This window comes from Narcine bancroftii, chromosome 2, assembly GCF_036971445.1.
Source record: "Narcine bancroftii isolate sNarBan1 chromosome 2, sNarBan1.hap1, whole genome shotgun sequence".
Lineage (NCBI taxonomy): Eukaryota > Metazoa > Chordata > Chondrichthyes > Torpediniformes > Narcinidae > Narcine > Narcine bancroftii.
The window spans coordinates 262,041,616-262,061,324 of NC_091470.1; positions in this window are offsets into that span (position 1 = coordinate 262,041,616).

The window sequence follows — 19,709 nt, forward strand, 5'->3', positions numbered from 1 at the left end:
CCGGCCTCTGTTTCCCCATATCTGATTCCCCTCCTCTGATTCCCCAACTCTGATTCCCCGCCTCTGATTCCCCAGCTCTGATTCCCCGCCATTTATTCCCGGCCTCTGATTCCCTGCCACTGATTCCCCGCCCCTGACTCCCCACCTCTGATTCCCCATATCTGATTCCCCGCCTCTGTTTCCCCAGCTCTGATTCCCCACCTCTGATTCCCCAGCTCTGATTCTCTGCCACTGATTCCCCGCCCCTGATTCCCCACCTCTGATTCCCCATATCTGATTCCCCGCCTCTGATTCCCCTTCTCTGATTCACCACCTCTGAATCCCCACCTCTGATTCCCCATCTCTGATTCCGCACATCCGATTCCCTGCCTCTGATTCCCCGCCTCTGATTCCCCGCCTCTGATTCCCTGCCTCTGATTCGCAACCTCTAATTCCCCACCTCTGATTCCCCATATCTGATTCCCCACCTCTGTTTCCCTGACTCTGATTCCCGGCCTCTGTTTCCCCATATCTGATTCCCCTCCTCTGATTCCCCAACTCTGATTCCCCGCCTCTGATTCCCCAGCTCTGATTCCCCGCCTTTTATTCCCGGCCTCTGATTCCCTGCCACTGATTCCCCGCCCCTGATTCCCCACCTCTGATTCCCCATATCTGATTCCCCGCCTCTGTTTCCCCAGCTCTGATTCCGCACCTCTGATTCCCCAGCTCTGATTCCCTGCCACTGATTCCCCGCCCCTGATTCCCCACCTCTGATTCCCCATATCTGATTCCCCGCCTCTGTTTCCCCAGCTCTGATTCCCTGCCTCTGATTCCCTGCCCTGATTCCCCATCTCTGTTTCACCGCCTTTGATTCGCCACCTCTGATTCACCATATCTGATTCCCCGCCTCTGTTTCCCCGCCTCTGATTCCCTGCCTCTGATTCCCAACCTCTGATTCCACACCTCTGATTCCCCATATCTGATTCCCCGCCTCTATTTCCCCATATCTGATTTCCCGCCTCTGATTCCCCAACTCTGATTCCCCGCCTCTGATTCCCCAGCTCTGATTCCCCGCCTCTGTTACCCGGCGTCCTATTCCCTGCCTCTGATTCCCCGCCTCTGATTCCCCATCTCTGAATCCCCGCCTCTGATTCCCCGTGTCTGATTCCCTGCCTCTGATTCCCCGCCTCTGATTCCCCGCCTCTGATTCCCTGCCACTGATTCCCTGCCCCTGATTCCCCACCTCTGATTCCCCATATCTGATTCCCCGCCTCTGTTTCCCCGCCTCTGATTCCCTGCCTCTGATTCCCCATATCTGATTCCCTGCCTCTGATTCCCCAACTCTGATTCCCCGCCTCTGATTCCCCAGCTCTGAATCCCCGCCTCTGATTCCCCGCATCTGATTCCCTGCCTCTGATTCCCCGCCTTGATTCCCCATCTCTGATTCACAACCTCTGATTCCCCACCTCTGATTCCACATATCTGATTCCCCGCCTCTGTTTCCCCATATCTGATTCCCCGGCTCTGATTGCCCACCTCTGATTCCCCGCCTCTGATTCGCCAGCTCTGATTCGCCGCCTCTGATTCCCCGCATCTGATTCCCTGCCTCTGATTCCCCGCCTCTGATTCCCCATCTCTGATTCACCGCCTTTGATTCGCCACCTCTGATTCCCCATATCTGATTCACCACCTCTGTTTCCCCGCCTCTGATTCCCCGCCTCTGATTATCCATATCTCATTCCCCGCCTCTGAATCCCATCTCTGATTCCCGGACTCTGATTCCCCACCTCTGATTCCCGGCCTCTTATTCCCAGCATCTGATTCCCGGCCTCTGATTCCCGGCCTCTGATTCACCGCTTCTGATTCTGATTCCCTGCCTCCGATTCCCCATCTCTGATTCTGCACATCTGATTCCCTGCCTCTGATTCCCCACCTCTGATTCCCCATATCTGATTCCCCGCCTCTGTTTCCCCGCCTCTGATTCCCCGCCTCTGTTTCCCCACCTCTGATTCCCCATATCTAATTCCCCGCCTCGCTTTGCCCGCCTCTGATTCCCCGCCTCTGTTTCCCCATATCTGATTCCCCACCTCTGAATCCCCAACTCTGATTCCCTGCCTCTGATTCACCAGCTCTGATTCCCCGCCTTTGATTCCCCCCGTGTGATTCCCAGCCTCTGAATCCCCGCCTCTGATTCCCCGTGTCTGATTCCCTGCCTCTGATTCCCCGCCTCTGATTCCCCGCCTCTGATTCCCTGCCACTGATTCCCTGCCCCTGATTCCCCACCTCTGATTCCCCATATCTGATTCCCCGCCTCATTTTCCCCATATCGGCTTCGCCGCCTCTGATTCCCCAACTCTGATTCCCCGTCTCTGATTCCCCAGCTCTGATTTCCCGCCTCTGATTTCCGGCATCCGATTCCCTGCCTCTGATTTCCCGCCTCTGATTCCCAGTCTCTGATTCCCCGCCTCTGATTCCCCGTGTCTGATTCCCTGCCTCTGATTCCCCGCCTCTGATTCCCCGCCTCTGATTCCCTGCCACTGATTCCCTGCCCCTGATTCCCCACCTCTGATTCCCCATATCTGATTCCCCGCCTCTGTTTCCCTGCCTCTGATTCCCCGCCTCTGTTTCCCCATATCTGATTCCCCGCCTCTGATTCCCCAACTCTGATTCCCCTCCTCTAATTCGCCAGCTATGATTCCCCGCCTCTGATTCCCTGCATCTGATTCCCTGCCTCTGATTCCCCGCCTCTGATTCCCCTTCTCTGATTCACCACCTCTGAATCCCCACCTCTGATTCCCCATCTCTGATTCCGCACATCCGATTCCCTGCCTCTGATTCCCCGTCTCTGATTCCCCGCCTCTGATTCCCTGCCTCTGATTCGCAACCTCTAATTCCCCACCTCTGATTCCCCATATCTGATTCCCCGCCTCTGTTTCCCTGCCTCTGATTCCCGGCCTCTGTTTCCCCATATCTGATTCCCCTCCTCTGATTCCCCAACTCTGATTCCCCGCCTCTGATTCCCCAGCTCTGATTCCCCGCCATTTATTCCCGGCCTCTGATTCCCTGCCACTGATTCCCCGCCCCTGACTCCCCACCTCTGATTCCCCATATCTGATTCCCCGCCTCTGTTTCCCCAGCTCTGATTCCCCACCTCTGATTCCCCAGCTCTGATTCTCTGCCACTGATTCCCCGCCCCTGATTCCCCACCTCTGATTCCCCATATCTGATTCCCCGCCTCTGATTCCCCTTCTCTGATTCACCACCTCTGAATCCCCACCTCTGATTCCCCATCTCTGATTCCGCACATCCGATTCCCTGCCTCTGATTCCCCGCCTCTGATTCCCCGCCTCTGATTCCCTGCCTCTGATTCGCAACCTCTAATTCCCCACCTCTGATTCCCCATATCTGATTCCCCACCTCTGTTTCCCTGACTCTGATTCCCGGCCTCTGTTTCCCCATATCTGATTCCCCTCCTCTGATTCCCCAACTCTGATTCCCCGCCTCTGATTCCCCAGCTCTGATTCCCCGCCTTTTATTCCCGGCCTCTGATTCCCTGCCACTGATTCCCCGCCCCTGATTCCCCACCTCTGATTCCCCATATCTGATTCCCCGCCTCTGTTTCCCCAGCTCTGATTCCGCACCTCTGATTCCCCAGCTCTGATTCCCTGCCACTGATTCCCCGCCCCTGATTCCCCACCTCTGATTCCCCATATCTGATTCCCCGCCTCTGTTTCCCCAGCTCTGATTCCCTGCCTCTGATTCCCTGCCCTGATTCCCCATCTCTGTTTCACCGCCTTTGATTCGCCACCTCTGATTCACCATATCTGATTCCCCGCCTCTGTTTCCCCGCCTCTGATTCCCTGCCTCTGATTCCCAACCTCTGATTCCACACCTCTGATTCCCCATATCTGATTCCCCGCCTCTATTTCCCCATATCTGATTTCCCGCCTCTGATTCCCCAACTCTGATTCCCCGCCTCTGATTCCCCAGCTCTGATTCCCCGCCTCTGTTACCCGGCGTCCTATTCCCTGCCTCTGATTCCCCGCCTCTGATTCCCCATCTCTGAATCCCCGCCTCTGATTCCCCGTGTCTGATTCCCTGCCTCTGATTCCCCGCCTCTGATTCCCCGCCTCTGATTCCCTGCCACTGATTCCCTGCCCCTGATTCCCCACCTCTGATTCCCCATATCTGATTCCCCGCCTCTGTTTCCCCGCCTCTGATTCCCTGCCTCTGATTCCCCATATCTGATTCCCTGCCTCTGATTCCCCAACTCTGATTCCCCGCCTCTGATTCCCCAGCTCTGAATCCCCGCCTCTGATTCCCCGCATCTGATTCCCTGCCTCTGATTCCCCGCCTTGATTCCCCATCTCTGATTCACAACCTCTGATTCCCCACCTCTGATTCCACATATCTGATTCCCCGCCTCTGTTTCCCCATATCTGATTCCCCGGCTCTGATTGCCCACCTCTGATTCCCCGCCTCTGATTCGCCAGCTCTGATTCGCCGCCTCTGATTCCCCGCATCTGATTCCCTGCCTCTGATTCCCCGCCTCTGATTCCCCATCTCTGATTCACCGCCTTTGATTCGCCACCTCTGATTCCCCATATCTGATTCACCACCTCTGTTTCCCCGCCTCTGATTCCCCGCCTCTGATTATCCATATCTCATTCCCCGCCTCTGAATCCCATCTCTGATTCCCGGACTCTGATTCCCCACCTCTGATTCCCGGCCTCTTATTCCCAGCATCTGATTCCCGGCCTCTGATTCCCGGCCTCTGATTCACCGCTTCTGATTCTGATTCCCTGCCTCCGATTCCCCATCTCTGATTCTGCACATCTGATTCCCTGCCTCTGATTCCCCACCTCTGATTCCCCATATCTGATTCCCCGCCTCTGTTTCCCCGCCTCTGATTCCCCGCCTCTGTTTCCCCACCTCTGATTCCCCATATCTAATTCCCCGCCTCGCTTTGCCCGCCTCTGATTCCCCGCCTCTGTTTCCCCATATCTGATTCCCCACCTCTGAATCCCCAACTCTGATTCCCTGCCTCTGATTCACCAGCTCTGATTCCCCGCCTTTGATTCCCCCCGTGTGATTCCCAGCCTCTGAATCCCCGTGTCTGATTTCCTGCCTCTGATTCCCCGCCTCTGATTCCCCATCTCTGATTCACCGCCTCTGATTCCCCACCTCTGATTCCCCATCTCTGATTCCGCACATCCGATTCCCTGCCTCTGATTCCCCGACTCCGATTCCCCACCTCTGATTCCCCATCTCTAATTCCCCGCCACTGATTCCCCGCGTCTGATTCCCTGCCTCTGATTCCCCGCCTCTGATTCCCCATCTCTGATTCCCCACCTCTGATTCCCCGTGTCTGATTCCCTGCCTCTGAATCCCCGCCTCTGATTCCCCGCCTCTGATTCCCTGCCACTGATTACCCGCCCCTGATTCCCCACCTCTGATTCCCCATATCTTATTCCCCGCCTCTGTTTCCCCCCCTCTGATTCCCAGCCTCTGATTCCCCATATCTGATTCCCCGCCTCTGATTCCCCATATCTGATTCCCCGCCTCATTTTCCCCATATCGGCTTCGCCGCCTCTGATTCCCCAACTCTGATTCCCCGCCTCTGATTCCCCAGCTCTGATTTCCCGCCTCTGATTTCCGGCATCCGATTCCCTGCCTCTGATTTCCCTCCTCTGATTCCCCGTCTCTGATTCCCCGCCTCTGATTCCCCGTGTCTGATTCCTTGCCTCTGATTCCCCGCCTCTGATTCCCCGCGTCTGATTCCCTGCCACTGATTCCCTGCCCCTGATTCCCCAACTCTGATTCCCCATATCTTATTCCCCGCCTCTGTTCCCCCCCTCTGATTCCCAGCCTCTGATTCCCCATATCTGATTCCCCGCCTCTGATTCCCCATATCTGATTCCCCGCCTCATTTTCCCCATATCTGCTTCGCCGCATCTGATTCCCCAACTCTGATTGCCCTCCTCTGATTCCCCAGCTCTGATTTCCCGCCTCTGATTTCCGGCATCCGATTCCCTGCCTCTGATTCCCCGCCTCTGATTCCCCATCTCTGATTCCCCGCCTCTGATTCCCCGTGTCTGATTCCCTGCCTCTGATTCCCCGCCTCTGATTCCCCGCGTCTGATTCCCTGCCACTGATTCCCTGCCCCTGATTCCCCACCTCTGATTCCCCATATCTGATTCCCCGCCTCTGTTACCCCACCTCTGATTCCCCGCCTCTGTTTCCCCATATCTGATTCACCGCCTCTGATTCCCCAACTCTGATTCCCCTCCTCTAATTCGCCAGCTATGATTCCCCGCCTCTGATTCCCTGCGTCTGATTCCCTGCCTCTGATTCCCCGCCTCTGATTCCCCTTCTCTGATTCACCACCTCTGAATCCCCACCTCTGATTCCCCATCTCTGAATCCGCACATCCGATTCCCTGCCTCTGATTCCCCGCCTCTGATTCCCCGCCTCTGATTCCCTGCCTCTGATTCGCAACCTCTAATTCCCCACCTCTGATTCCCCATATCTGATTCCCCGCCTCTGTTTCCCTGCCTCTGATTCCCGGCCTCTGTTTCCCCACATCTGATTCCCCTCCTCTGATTCCCCAACTCTGATTCCCCGCCTCTGATTCCCCAGCTCTGATTCCCCGCCTTTTATTCCCGGCCTCTGATTCCCTGCCACTGATTCCCCGCCCCTCATTCCCCACCTCTGATTCCCCATATCTGATTCCCCGCCTCTGTTTCCCCAGCTCTGATTCCCCACCTCTGATTCCCCAGCTCTGATTCCCTGCCACTGATTCCCCGCCCCTGATTCCCCACCTCTGATTCCCCATATCTGATTCCCCGCCTCTGTTTCCCCAGCTCTGATTCCCTGCCTCTGATTCCCTGCCCTGATTCCCCATCTCTGTTTCACCGCCTTTGATTCGCCACCTCTGATTCCCCATATCTGATTCCCCGCCTCTGTTTCCCCGCCTCTGATTCCCTGCCTCTGATTCCCAACCTCTGATTCCACACCTCTGATTCCCCATATCTGATTCCCCGCCTCTATTTCCCCATATCTGATTCCCCGCCTCTGATTCCCCAACTCTGATTCCCCGCCTCTGATTCCCCAGCTCTGATTCCCTGCCTCTGATTCCCGGCGTCCGATTCCCTGCCTCTGATTCCCCGCCTCTGATTCCCCATCTCTGATTCCCCGCCTCTGATTCCTCGTGTCTGATTCCCTGCCTCTGATTCCACGCCTCTGCTTCCCCGCCTCTGATTCCCTGCCACTGATTCCCTGCCCCTGATTCCCCACTTCAGATTCCCCATATCTGATTCCCCGCCTCTGTTTCCCCGCCTCTGATTCCCCGCCTCTGATTCCCCATATCTGATTCCCTGCCTCTGATTCCCCAACTCTGATTCCCCGCCTCTGATTCCCCAGCTCTGAATCCCCGCCTCTGATTCCCCGCCTCTGATTCTCCATATCTCATTCCCCGCCTCTTGAATCCCCATCTCTGATTCCCGGACTCTGATTCCCCACCTCTGATTCCCGGCCTCTTATTCCCAGCATTTGATTCCCGGCCTCTGATTCCCGGCCTTTGATTCCCCGCTTCTGATTCTGATTCCCTGCCTCTGATTCCCCATCTCTGATTCCGCACATCTGATTCCCTGCCTCTGATTCCCCACCTCTGATTCCCTATATCTGATTCCCCGCCTCTGTTTCCCCGCCTCTGATTCCCCGCCTCTGTTTCCCCATATCTAATTCCCCACCTCTGATGCCCCAACTCTGATTCCCCGCCTCTGATTCCCCAGCTCTGATTCCCCGCCTCTGATTCCCCGCATCTGATTCCCCATGTCTGATTCCCCGCCTCTTTTTCCCCGCCTCTGATTCCCCGCCACTGTTTCCCCATATCTGATTCCCCGCCTCTGATTCCCCAGCTCTGATTCCCTGCCTCTGATTCCCCGCGTTCTATTCCCTGCCTCTGATTCCCCGCCTGTGATTCCCCATCTCTGATTCACCACCTCTGATTCCCCACCTCTCATTCCCCATATCTAATTCCCCGCCTCTGTTTGCCCGCCTCTGATTCCCCGCCTCTGTTTCCCCATATCTGATTCCCCGCCTCTGAATCCCCAACTCTGATTCCCTGCCTCTGATTCACCAGCTCTGATTCCCCACCTTTGATTCCCCCCGTCTGATTCCCCACCTCTGATTCCCCGTGTCTGATTCCCTGCCTCTGAATCCCCGCCTCTGATTCCCCGCCTCTGATTCCCTGCCACTGATTACCCGCCCCTGATTCCCCACCTCTGATTACCCATATCTCATTCCCCGCCTCTGTTTCCCCCCCTCTGATTCCCAGCCTCTGATTCCCCATATCTGATTCCCCGCCTCTGATTCCCCATATCTGATTCCCCGCCTCATTTTCCCCATATCGGCTTCGCCGCCTCTGATTCCCCAACTCTGATTCCCCGTCTCTGATTCCCCAGCTCTGATTTCCCGCCTCTGATTTCCGGCATCCGATTCCCTGCCTCTGATTTCCCGCCTCTGATTCCCCGTCTCTGATTCCCCGCCTCTGATTCCCCGTGTCTGATTCCCTGCCTCTGATTCCCCGCCTCTGATTCCCCGCCTCTGATTCCCTGCCACTGATTCCCTGCCCCTGATTCCCCACCTCTGATTCCCCATATCTGATTCCCCGCCTCTGTTTCCCTGCCTCTGATTCCCCGCCTCTGTTTCCCCATATCTGATTCCCCGCCTCTGATTCCCCAACTCTGATTCCCCTCCTCTAATTCGCCAGCTATGATTCCCCGCCTCTGATTCCCTGCATCTGATTCCCTGCCTCTGATTCCCCGCCTCTGATTCCCCTTCTCTGATTCACCACCTCTGAATCCCCACCTCTGATTCCCCATCTCTGATTCCGCACATCCGATTCCCTGCCTCTGATTCCCCGCCTCTGATTCCCCGCCTCTGATTCCCTGCCTCTGATTCGCAACCTCTAATTCCCCACCTCTGATTCCCCATATCTGATTCCCCGCCTCTGTTTCCCTGCCTCTGATTCCCGGCCTCTGTTTCCCCATATCTGATTCCCCTCCTCTGATTCCCCAACTCTGATTCCCCGCCTCTGATTCCCCAGCTCTGATTCCCCGCCATTTATTCCCGGCCTCTGATTCCCTGCCACTGATTCCCCGCCCCTGATTCCCCACCTCTGATTCCCCATATCTGATTCCCCGCCTCTGTTTCCCCAGCTCTGATTCCCCACCTCTGATTCCCCAGCTCTGATTCTCTGCCACTGATTCCCCGCCCCTGATTCCCCACCTCTGATTCCCCATATCTGATTCCCCGCCTCTGATTCCCCTTCTCTGATTCACCACCTCTGAATCCCCACCTCTGATTCCCCATCTCTGATTCCGCACATCCGATTCCCTGCCTCTGATTCCCCGCCTCTGATTCCCCGCCTCTGATTCCCTGCCTCTGATTCGCAACCTCTAATTCCCCACCTCTGATTCCCCATATCTGATTCCCCGCCTCTGTTTCCCTGACTCTGATTCCCGGCCTCTGTTTCCCCATATCTGATTCCCCTCCTCTGATTCCCCAACTCTGATTCCCCGCCTCTGATTCCCCAGCTCTGATTCCCCGCCTTTTATTCCCGGCCTCTGATTCCTTGCCACTGATTCCCCGCCCCTGATTCCCCACCTCTGATTCCCCATATCTGATTCCCCGCCTCTGTTTCCCCAGCTCTGATTCCCCACCTCTGATTCCCCAGCTCTGATTCCCTGCCACTGATTCCCCGCCCCTGATTCCCCACCTCTGATTCCCCATATCTGATTCCCCGCCTCTGTTTCCCCAGCTCTGATTCCCTGCCTCTGATTCCCTGCCCTGATTCCCCATCTCTGTTTCACCGCCTTTGATTCGCCACCTCTGATTCACCATATCTGATTCCCCGCCTCTGTTTCCCCGCCTCTGATTCCCTGCCTCTGATTCCCAACCTCTGATTCCACACCTCTGATTCCCCATATCTGATTCCCCGCCTCTATTTCCCCATATCTGATTTCCCGCCTCTGATTCCCCAACTCTGATTCCCCGCCTCTGATTCCCCAGCTCTGATTCCCCGCCTCTGTTACCCGGCGTCCGATTCCCTGCCTCTGATTCCCCGCCTCTGATTCCCCATCTCTGAATCCCCGCCTCTGATTCCCCGTGTCTGATTCCCTGCCTCTGATTCCCCGCCTCTGATTCCCCGCCTCTGATTCCCTGCCACTGATTCCCTGCCCCTGATTCCCCACCTCTGATTCCCCATATCTGATTCCCCGCCTCTGTTTCCCCGCCTCTGATTCCCTGCCTCTGATTCCCCATATCTGATTCCCTGCCTCTGATTCCCCAACTCTGATTCCCCGCCTCTGATTCCCCAGCTCTGAATCCCCGCCTCTGATTCCCCGCATCTGATTCCCTGCCTCTGATTCCCCGCCTTGATTCCCCATCTCTGATTCACAACCTCTGATTCCCCACCTCTGATTCCACATATCTGATTCCCCGCCTCTGTTTCCCCATATCTGATTCCCCGGCTCTGATTGCCCACCTCTGATTCCCCGCCTCTGATTCGCCAGCTCTGATTCGCCGCCTCTGATTCCCCGCATCTGATTCCCTGCCTCTGATTCCCCGCCTCTGATTCCCCATCTCTGATTCACCGCCTTTGATTCGCCACCTCTGATTCCCCATATCTGATTCACCAACTCTGTTTCCCCGCCTCTGATTCCCCGCCTCTGATTCTCCATATCTCATTCCCCGCCTCTGAATCCCATCTCTGATTCCCGGACTCTGATTCCCCACCTCTGATTCCCGGCCTCTTGTTCCCAGCATCTGATTCCCGGCCTCTGATTCCCGGCCTCTGATTCCCCGCTTCTGATTCTGATTCCCTGCCTCTGATTCCCCATCTCTGATTCTGCACATCTGATTCCCTGCCTCTGATTCCCCACCTCTGATTCCCCATATCTGATTCCCCGCCTCTGTTTCCCCGCCTCTGATTCCCCGCCTCTGTTTCCCCACCTCTGATTCCCCATATCTAATTCCCCACCTCGCTTTGCCCGCCTCTGATTCCCCGCCTCTGTTTCCCCATATCTGATTCCCCACCTCTGAATCCCCAACTCTGATTCCCTGCCTCTGATTCACCAGCTCTGATTCCCCGCCTTTGATTCCCCCCGTGTGATTCCCAGCCTCTGAATCCCCGTGTCTGATTTCCTGCCTCTGATTCCCCGCCTCTGATTCCCCATCTCTGATTCACCGCCTCTGATTCCCCACCTCTGATTCCCCATCTCTGATTCCGCACATCCGATTCCCTGCCTCTGATTCCCCGACTCCGATTCCCCACCTCTGATTCCCCATCTCTAATTCCCCGCCTCTGATTCCCCGCGTCTGATTCCCTGCCTCTGATTCCCCGCCTCTGATTCCCCATCTCTGATTCCCCACCTCTGATTCCCCGTGTCTGATTCCCTGCCTCTGAATCCCCGCCTCTGATTCCCCGCCTCTGATTCCCTGCCACTGATTACCCGCCCCTGATTCCCCACCTCTGATTCCCCATATCTTATTCCCCGCCTCTGTTTCCCCCCCTCTGATTCCCAGCCTCTGATTCCCCATATCTGATTCCCCGCCTCTGATTCCCCATATCTGATTCCCCGCCTCATTTTCCCCATATCGGCTTCGCCGCCTCTGATTCCCCAACTCTGATTCCCCGCCTCTGATTCCCCAGCTCTGATTTCCCGCCTCTGATTTCCGGCATCCGATTCCCTGCCTCTGATTCCCCGCCTCTGATTCCCCTTCTCTGATTCACCACCACTGAATCCCCACCTCTGATTCCCCATCTCTGATTCCGCACATCCGATTCCCTGCCTCTGATTCCCCGCCTCTGATTCCCCGCCTCTGATTCCCTGCCTCTGATTCGCAACCTCTAATTCCCACCCTCTGATTCCCCATATCTGATTCCCCGCCTCTGTTTCCCTGCCTCTGATTCCCGGCCTCTGTTTCCCCATATCTGATTCCCCTCCTCTGATTCCCCACCTCTGATTCCCCATATCTGATTCCCCGTGTCTGATTCCTTGCCTCTGATTCCCCGCCTCTGATTCCCCGCGTCTGATTCCCTGCCACTGATTCCCTGCCCCTGATTCCCCACCTCTGATTCCCCATATCTGATTCCCCGCCTCTGTTTCCCTGCCTCTGATTCCCCGCCTCTGTTTCCCCATATCTGATTCCCCGCCTCTGATTCCCCAACTCTGATTCCCCTCCTCTAATTCGCCAGCTATGATTCCCCGCCTCTGATTCCCTGCATCTGAGTCCCTGCCTCTGATTCCCCGCCTCTGATTCCCCTTCTCTGATTCACCACCACTGAATCCCCACCTCTGATTCCCCATCTCTGATTCCGCACATCCCATTCCCTGCCTCTGATTCCCCGCCTCTGATTCCCCGCCTCTGATTCCCTGCCTCTGATTCGCAACCTCTAATTCCCCACCTCTGATTCCCCATATCTGATTCCCCGCCTCTGTTTCCCTGCCTCTGATTCCCGGCCTCTGTTTCCCCATATCTGATTCCCCTCCTCTGATTCCCCAACTCTGATTCCCCGCCTCTGATTCCCCAGCTCTGATTCCCCGCCTTTTATTCCCGGCCTCTGATTCCCTGCCACTGATTCCCCGCCCCTGATTCCCCACCTCTGATTCCCCATATCTGATTCCCTGCCTCTGTTTCCCCAGCTCTGATTCCCCACCTCTGATTCCCCAGCTCTGATTCTCTGCCACTGATTCCCCGCCCCTGATTCCCCACCTCTGATTCCCCATATCTGATTCCCCGCCTCTGTTTCCCCAGCTCTGATTCCCTGCCTCTGATTCCCTGCCCTGATTCCCCATCTCTGTTTCACCGCCTTAGATTCGCCACCTCTGATTCCCCATATCTGATTCCCCGCCTCTGTTTCCCCGCCTCTGATTCCCTGCCTCTGATTCCCAACCTCTGATTCCACACCTCTGATTCCCCATATCTGATTCCCCGCCTCTATTTCCCCATATCTGATTCCCCGCCTCTGATTCCCCAACTCTGATTCCCCGCCTCTGTTTCCCCAGCTCTGATTCCCCGCCTCTGATTCCCGGCGTCCGATTCCCTGCCTCTGATTCCCCGCCTCTGATTCCCCATCTCAGATCCCCCGCCTCTGATTCCTCGTGTATGATTCCCTGCCTCTGATTCCCAACCTCTGATTCCGCACCTCTGATTCCCCATATCTGATTCCCCGCCTCTATTTCCCCATATCTGATTCCCCGCCTCTGATTCCCCAACTCTGATTCCCCGCCTCTGATACCCGGCGTCCGATTCCCTGCCTCTGATTCCCCGCCTCTGATTCCCCATCTCTGATTCCCCGCCTCTGATTCCCCGTGTCTGATTCCCTGCCTCTGATTCCCCGCCTCTGATTCCCCGCCTCTGATTCCCTGCCACTGATTCCCTGCCCCTGATTCCCCACCTCTGATTCCCCATAAGTGATTCCCCGCCTCTGTTTCCCCGCCTCTGATTCCCTGCCTCTGATTCCCCATATCAGATTCCCTGCCTCTGATTCCCCAACTCTGATTCCCCGCCTCTGATTCCCCAGCTCTGAATCCCCGCCTCTGATTCCCCGCATCTGATTCCCTGCCTCTGATTCCCCGCCTTGATTCCCCATCTCTGATTCACAACCTCTGATTCCCCACCTCTGATTCCCCATATCTGATTCCCCGCCTCTGTTTCCCCATATCTGATTCCCGGGCTCTGATTGCCATCCTCTGATTCCCCGCCTCTGATTCGCCAGCTCTGATTCGCCACCTCTGATCCCCGCATCTGATTCCCTGCCTCTGATTCCCCGCCTCTGATTCCCCATCTCTGATTCACCGCCTTTCATTCGCCACCTCTGATTCCCCATATCTGATTCACCTCCTCTGTTTCCCCGCCTCTGATTCCCCGCCTCTGATTCTCCATATCTCATTCCCCGCCTCTGAATCCCATCTCTGATTCCCGGACTCTGATTCCCAGCATCTGATTCCCGGCCTCTGATTCCCGGCCTCTGATTCCCCGCTTCTGATTCTGATTCCCTGCCTCTGATTCCCCATCTCTGATTCACCACCTCTGATTCCCTGCCTCTGATTCCCCACCTCTGATTCCCCATATCTGATTCCCCGCCTCTGTTTCCCCGCCTCTGATTCCCCGCCTCTGTTTCCCCACCTCTGATTCCCCATATCTAATTCCCCGCCTCTCTTTGCCCGCCTCTGATTCCCCGCCTCTGTTTCCCCATATCTGATTCCCCGCCTCTGAATCCCCAACTCTGATTCCCTGCCTCTGATTCACCAGCTCTGATTCCCCGCCTTTGATTCCCCCCGTCTGATTCCCAGCCTCTGAATCCCCGTGTCTGATTTCCTGCCTCTGATTCCCCGCCTCTGATTCCCCATCTCTGATTCACCGCCTCTGATTCCCCACCTCTGATTCCCCATCTCTGATTCCGCACATCCGATTCCCTGCCTCTGATTCCCCGACTCTGATTCCCCACCTCTGATTCCCCAGCTCTGATTCCCCGCCTCTGATTCCCCGCGTCTGATTCCCTGCCTCTGATTCCCCGCCTCTGATTCCCCATCTCTGATTCCCCACCTCTGATTCCCCGTGTCAGATTCCCTGCCTCTGAATCCCCGCCTCTGATTCCCCACCTCTGATTCCCTGCCACTGATTACCCGCCCCTGATTCCCCACCTCTGATTCCCCATATCTTATTCCCCGCCTCTGTTTCCCCCCCTCTGATTCCCAGCCTCTGATTCCCCATATCTGATTCCCCGCCTCTGATTCCCCATATCTGATTCCCCGCCTCATTTTCCCCATATCTGATTCCCCGCCTCTGTTTCCCCAGCTCTGATTCCCTGCCTCTGATTCCCCGCCTCTGATTCCCCGCCTCTGATTCCCTGCCTCTGATTCGCAACCTCTAATTCCCCACCTCTGATTCCCCATATCTGATTCCCCGCCTCTGTTTCCCTGCCTCTGATTCCCGGCCTCTGTTTCCCCATATCTGATTCCCCTCCTCTGAATCCCCAACTCTGATTACCCGCCTCTGATTCCCCAGCTCTGATTCCCCGCCTTTTATTCCCGGCCTCTGATTCCCTGCCACTGATTCCCCGCCCCTGATTCCCCACCTCTGATTCCCCATATCTGATTCCCCGCCTCTGTTTCCCCAGCTCTGATTCCCCACCTCTGATTCCCCAGCTCTGATTCTCTGCCACTGATTCCCCGCCCCTGATTCCCCACCTCTGATTCCCCATATCTGATTCCCCGCCTCTGTTTCCCCAGCTCTGATTCCCTGCCTCTGATTCCCTGCCCTGATTCCCCATCTCTGTTTCACCGCCTTTGATTCGCCACCTCTGATTCCCCATATCTGATTCCCCGCCTCTGTTTCCCCGCCTCTGATTCCCTGCCTCTGATTCCCAACCTCTGATTCCACACCTCTGATTCCCCATATCTGATTCCCCGCCTCTATTTCACCATATCTGATTCCCCGCCTCTGATTCCCCAACTCTGATTCCCCGCCTCTGTTTCCCTGCCTCTGATTCCCGGCCTCTGTTTCCCCATATCTGATTCCCCTCCTCTGATTTCCCAACTCTGATTCCCCGCCTCTGATTCCCCAGCTCTGATTCCCCGCCTTTTATTCCCGGCCTCTGATTCCCTGCCACTGATTCCCCGCCCCTGATTCCCCAACTCTGATTCCCCATATCTGATTCCACGCCTCTGTTTCCCCAGCTCTGATTCCCCACCTCTGATTCCCCAGCTCTGGTTCCCTGCCTCTGATTTCCGGCATTCGATTCCCTGCCTCTGATTTCCCGCCTCTGATTCCCCGTCTCTGATTCCCCGCCTCTGATTCCCCGTGTCTGATTCCCTGCCGGTGATTCCCCGCCTCTGATTCCCCGCGTCTGATTCCCTGCCACTGATTCCCTGCCCCTGATTCCCCACCTCTGATTCCCCATATCTGATTCCCCGCCTCTGTTTCCCCATATCTGATTCACCGCCTCTGATTCCCCAACTCTGATTCCCCTCCTCTAATTCGCCAGCTATGATTCCCTGCCTCTGATTCCCTGCGTCTGATTCCCTGCCTCTGATTCCCCGCCTCTGATTCCCCTTCTCTGATTCACCACCTCTGAATCCCCACCTCTGATTCCCCATCTCTGATTCCGCACATCCAATTCCCTGCCTCTGATTCCCCGCCTCTGATACCCCGCCTCTGATTCCCTGCCTCTGATTCGCAACCTCTAATTCCCCACCTCTGATTCCCCATATCTGATTCCCCGCCTCTGTTTCCCTGCCTCTGATTCCCGGCCTCTGTTTCCCCATATCTGATTCCCCTCCTCTGATTCCCCAACTCTGATTCCCCACCTCTGATTCCCCAGCTCTGATTCCCCGCCTTTTATTCCCGGCCTCTGATTCCCTGCCACTGATTCCCCGCCCCTGATTCCCCACCTCTGATTCCCCATATCTGATTCCCCGCCTCTGTTTCCCCAGCTCTGATTCCCCACCTCTGATTCCCCAGCTCTGATTTCCTGCCTCTGATTCCCCGTCTCTGATTCCCCGCCTCTGATTCCCCGTGTCTGATTCCCTGCCTCTGATTCCCCGCCTCTGATTCCCCGCGTCTGATTCCCTGCCACTGATTCCCTGCCCCTGATTCCCCACCTCTGATTCCCCATATCTGATTCCCCGCCTCTCTTTCCCTACCTCTGATTCCCCGCCTCTGTTTCCCCATATCTGATTCCCCGCCTCTGATTCCCCAACTCTGATTCCCCTCCTCTAATTCGCCAGCTATGATTCCCCGCCTCTGATTCCCTGCATCTGATTCCCTGCCTCTGATTCCCCGCCTCTGATTCCCCTTCTCTGATTCACCACCTCTGAATCCCCACCTCTGATTCCCCATCTCTGATTCCGCACATCCGAATACCTGCCTCTGATTCCCCGCCTCTGATTCCCCGCCTCTGATTCCCTGCCTCTGATTCGCAACCTCTAATTCCCCACCTCTGATTCCCCATATCTGATTCCCCGCCTCTGTTTCCCTGCCTCTGATTCCCGGCCTCTGTTACCCCATATCTGATTCCCCTCCTCTGATTCCCCAACTCTGATTCCCCGCCTCTGATTCCCCAGCTCTGATTCCCCGCCCTTTATTCCCGGCCTCTGATTCCCTGCCACTGTTTCCCCGCCTCTGATTCCCCACCTCTGATTCCCCATATCTGATTCCCCGCCTCTGTTTCCCCAGCTCTGATTCCCCACCTCTGATTCCCCAGCTCTGATTCTCTGCCACTGATTCCCCGCCCCTGATTCCCCACCTATGATTCCCCATATCTATTCCCCGCCTCTGTTTCCCCAGCTCTGATTCCCTGCCTCTGATTCCCTGCCCTGATTCCCCATCTCTGTTTCACCGCCTTTGATTCGCCACCTCTGATTCCCCATATCTGATTCCCCGCCTCTGTTTCCCCGCCTCTGATTCCCTGCCTCTGATTCCCAACCTCTGATTCCACACCTCTGATTCCCCATATCTGATTCCCCGCCTCTATTTCCCCATATCTGATTCCCCGCCTCTGATTCCCCAACTCTGATTCCCCGCCTCTGTTTCCCCAGCTCTGATCCCCCGCCTCTGATTCCCCGTGTCTGATTCCCTGCCTCTGATTCCCCGCCTCTGATTCCCCGCCTCTGATTCCCTGCCACTGATTCCCTGCCCCTGATTCCCCACTTCTGATTCCCCATATCTGATTCCCTGCATCTGTTTCCCCGCCTCTGATTCCCCGCCTCTGATTCCCCATATCTGATTCCCCGGCTCTGATTGCCCACCTCTGATTCCCCGCCTCTGATTCGCCAGCTCTGATTCCCCGCCTCTGATTCCCCGCATCTGATTCCCTGCCTCTGATTCCCCGCCTCTGATTCCCCATCTCTGATTCACCGCCTTTGATTCGCCACCTCTGATTCCCCATATCTGATTCCCCACCTCTGTTTCCCCGCCTCTGATTCCCTGCCACTGATTCCCCGCCCCTGATTCCCCACCTCTGATTCCCCATATCTTATTCCCCGCCTCTGTTCCCCCCCTCCGATTCCCAGCCTCTGATTCCCCATATCTGATTCCCCGCCTCTGATTCCCCATATCTGATTCCCCGCCTCATTTTCCCCATATCTGCTTCGCCGCCTCTGATTCCCCAACTCTGATTCCCCTCCTGTGATTCCCCAGCTCTGATTTCCCGCCTCTGATTTCCGGCATCCGATTCCCTGCCTCTGATTCCCCGCCTCTGATTCCCTATCTCTGATTCCCCGCCTCTGATTCCCCGTGTCTGATTCCCTGCCTCTGATTCCCCGCCTCTGATTCCCCGCGTCTGATTCCCTGCCACTGATTCCCTGCCCCTGATTCCCCACCTCTGATTCCCCATATCTGATTCCCCACCTCTGTTTCCCCGCCTCTGATTCCCCGCCTCTGTTTCCCCATATCTGATTTACCGCCTCTGATTCCCCAACTCTGATTCCCCTCCTCTAATTCGCCAGCTATGATTCCCCGCCTCTGATTCCCTGCATCTGATTCCCTGCCTCTGATTCCCCGCCTCTGATTCCCCTTCTCTGATTCCCCGCCTCTGATTCCCCGCCTCTGATTCCCTGCCTCTGATTCGCAACCTCTAATTCCCCACCTCTGATTCCCCATATCTGATTCCCCACCTCTGTTTCCCTGCCTCTGATTCCCGGCCTCTGTTTCCCCATATCTGATTCCCCTCCTCTGATTCCCCAACTCTGATTCCCCGCCTCTGATTCCCCAGCTCTGATTCCCCGCCTTTTATTCCCGGCCTCTGATTCCCTGCCACTGATTCCCCGCCCCTGATTCCCCACCTCTGATTCCCCATATCTAATTCCCCGCCTCTGTTCCCCAGCTCTGATTCCCCACCTCTGATTCCCCAGCTCTGATTCCCTGCCACTGATTCCCCGCCCCTGATTCCCCACCTCTGATTCCCCATATCTGATTCCCCGCCTCTGTTTCCCCAGCTCTGATTCCCTGCCTCAGATTCCCTGCCCTGATTCCCCATCTCTGTTTCACCGCCTTTGATTCGCCACCTCTGATTCCCCATATCTGATTCCCCGCCTCTGTTTCCCCGCCTCTGATTCCCTGCCTCTGATTCCCAACCTCTGATTCCACACCTCTGATTCCCCATATCTGATTCCCCGCCTCTATTTCCCCATATCTGATTCCCCGCCTCTGATTCCCCAACTCTGATTCCCCGCCTCTGATTCCCCAGGTCTGATTCCCGGCCTCTGATTCCCGGCGTCCGATTCCCTGCCTCTGATTCCCCGCCTCTGATTCCCCATCTCTGATTCCCCGCCTCTGATTCCCCGTGTCTGATTCCCTGCCTCTGATTCCACGCCTCTGCTTCCCCGCCTCTGATTCCCTGCCACTGATTCCCTGCCCCTGATTCCCCACTTCTGATTCCCCATATCTGATTCCCCGCCTCTGTTTCCCCGCCTCTGATTCCCCGCCTCTGATTCCCCATATCTGATTCCCGGCCTCTGATTCCCCAACTCTGATTCCCCGCCTCTGATTCCCCAGCTCTGAATCCCCGCCTCTGATTCCCCGCCTCTGATTCTCCATATCTCATTCCCCGCCTCTGAATCCCCATCTCTGATTCCCGGACTCTGATTCCCCAACTCTGATTCCCGGCCTCTTATTCCCAGCATTTGATTCCCGGCCTCTGATTCCCGGCCTTTAATTCC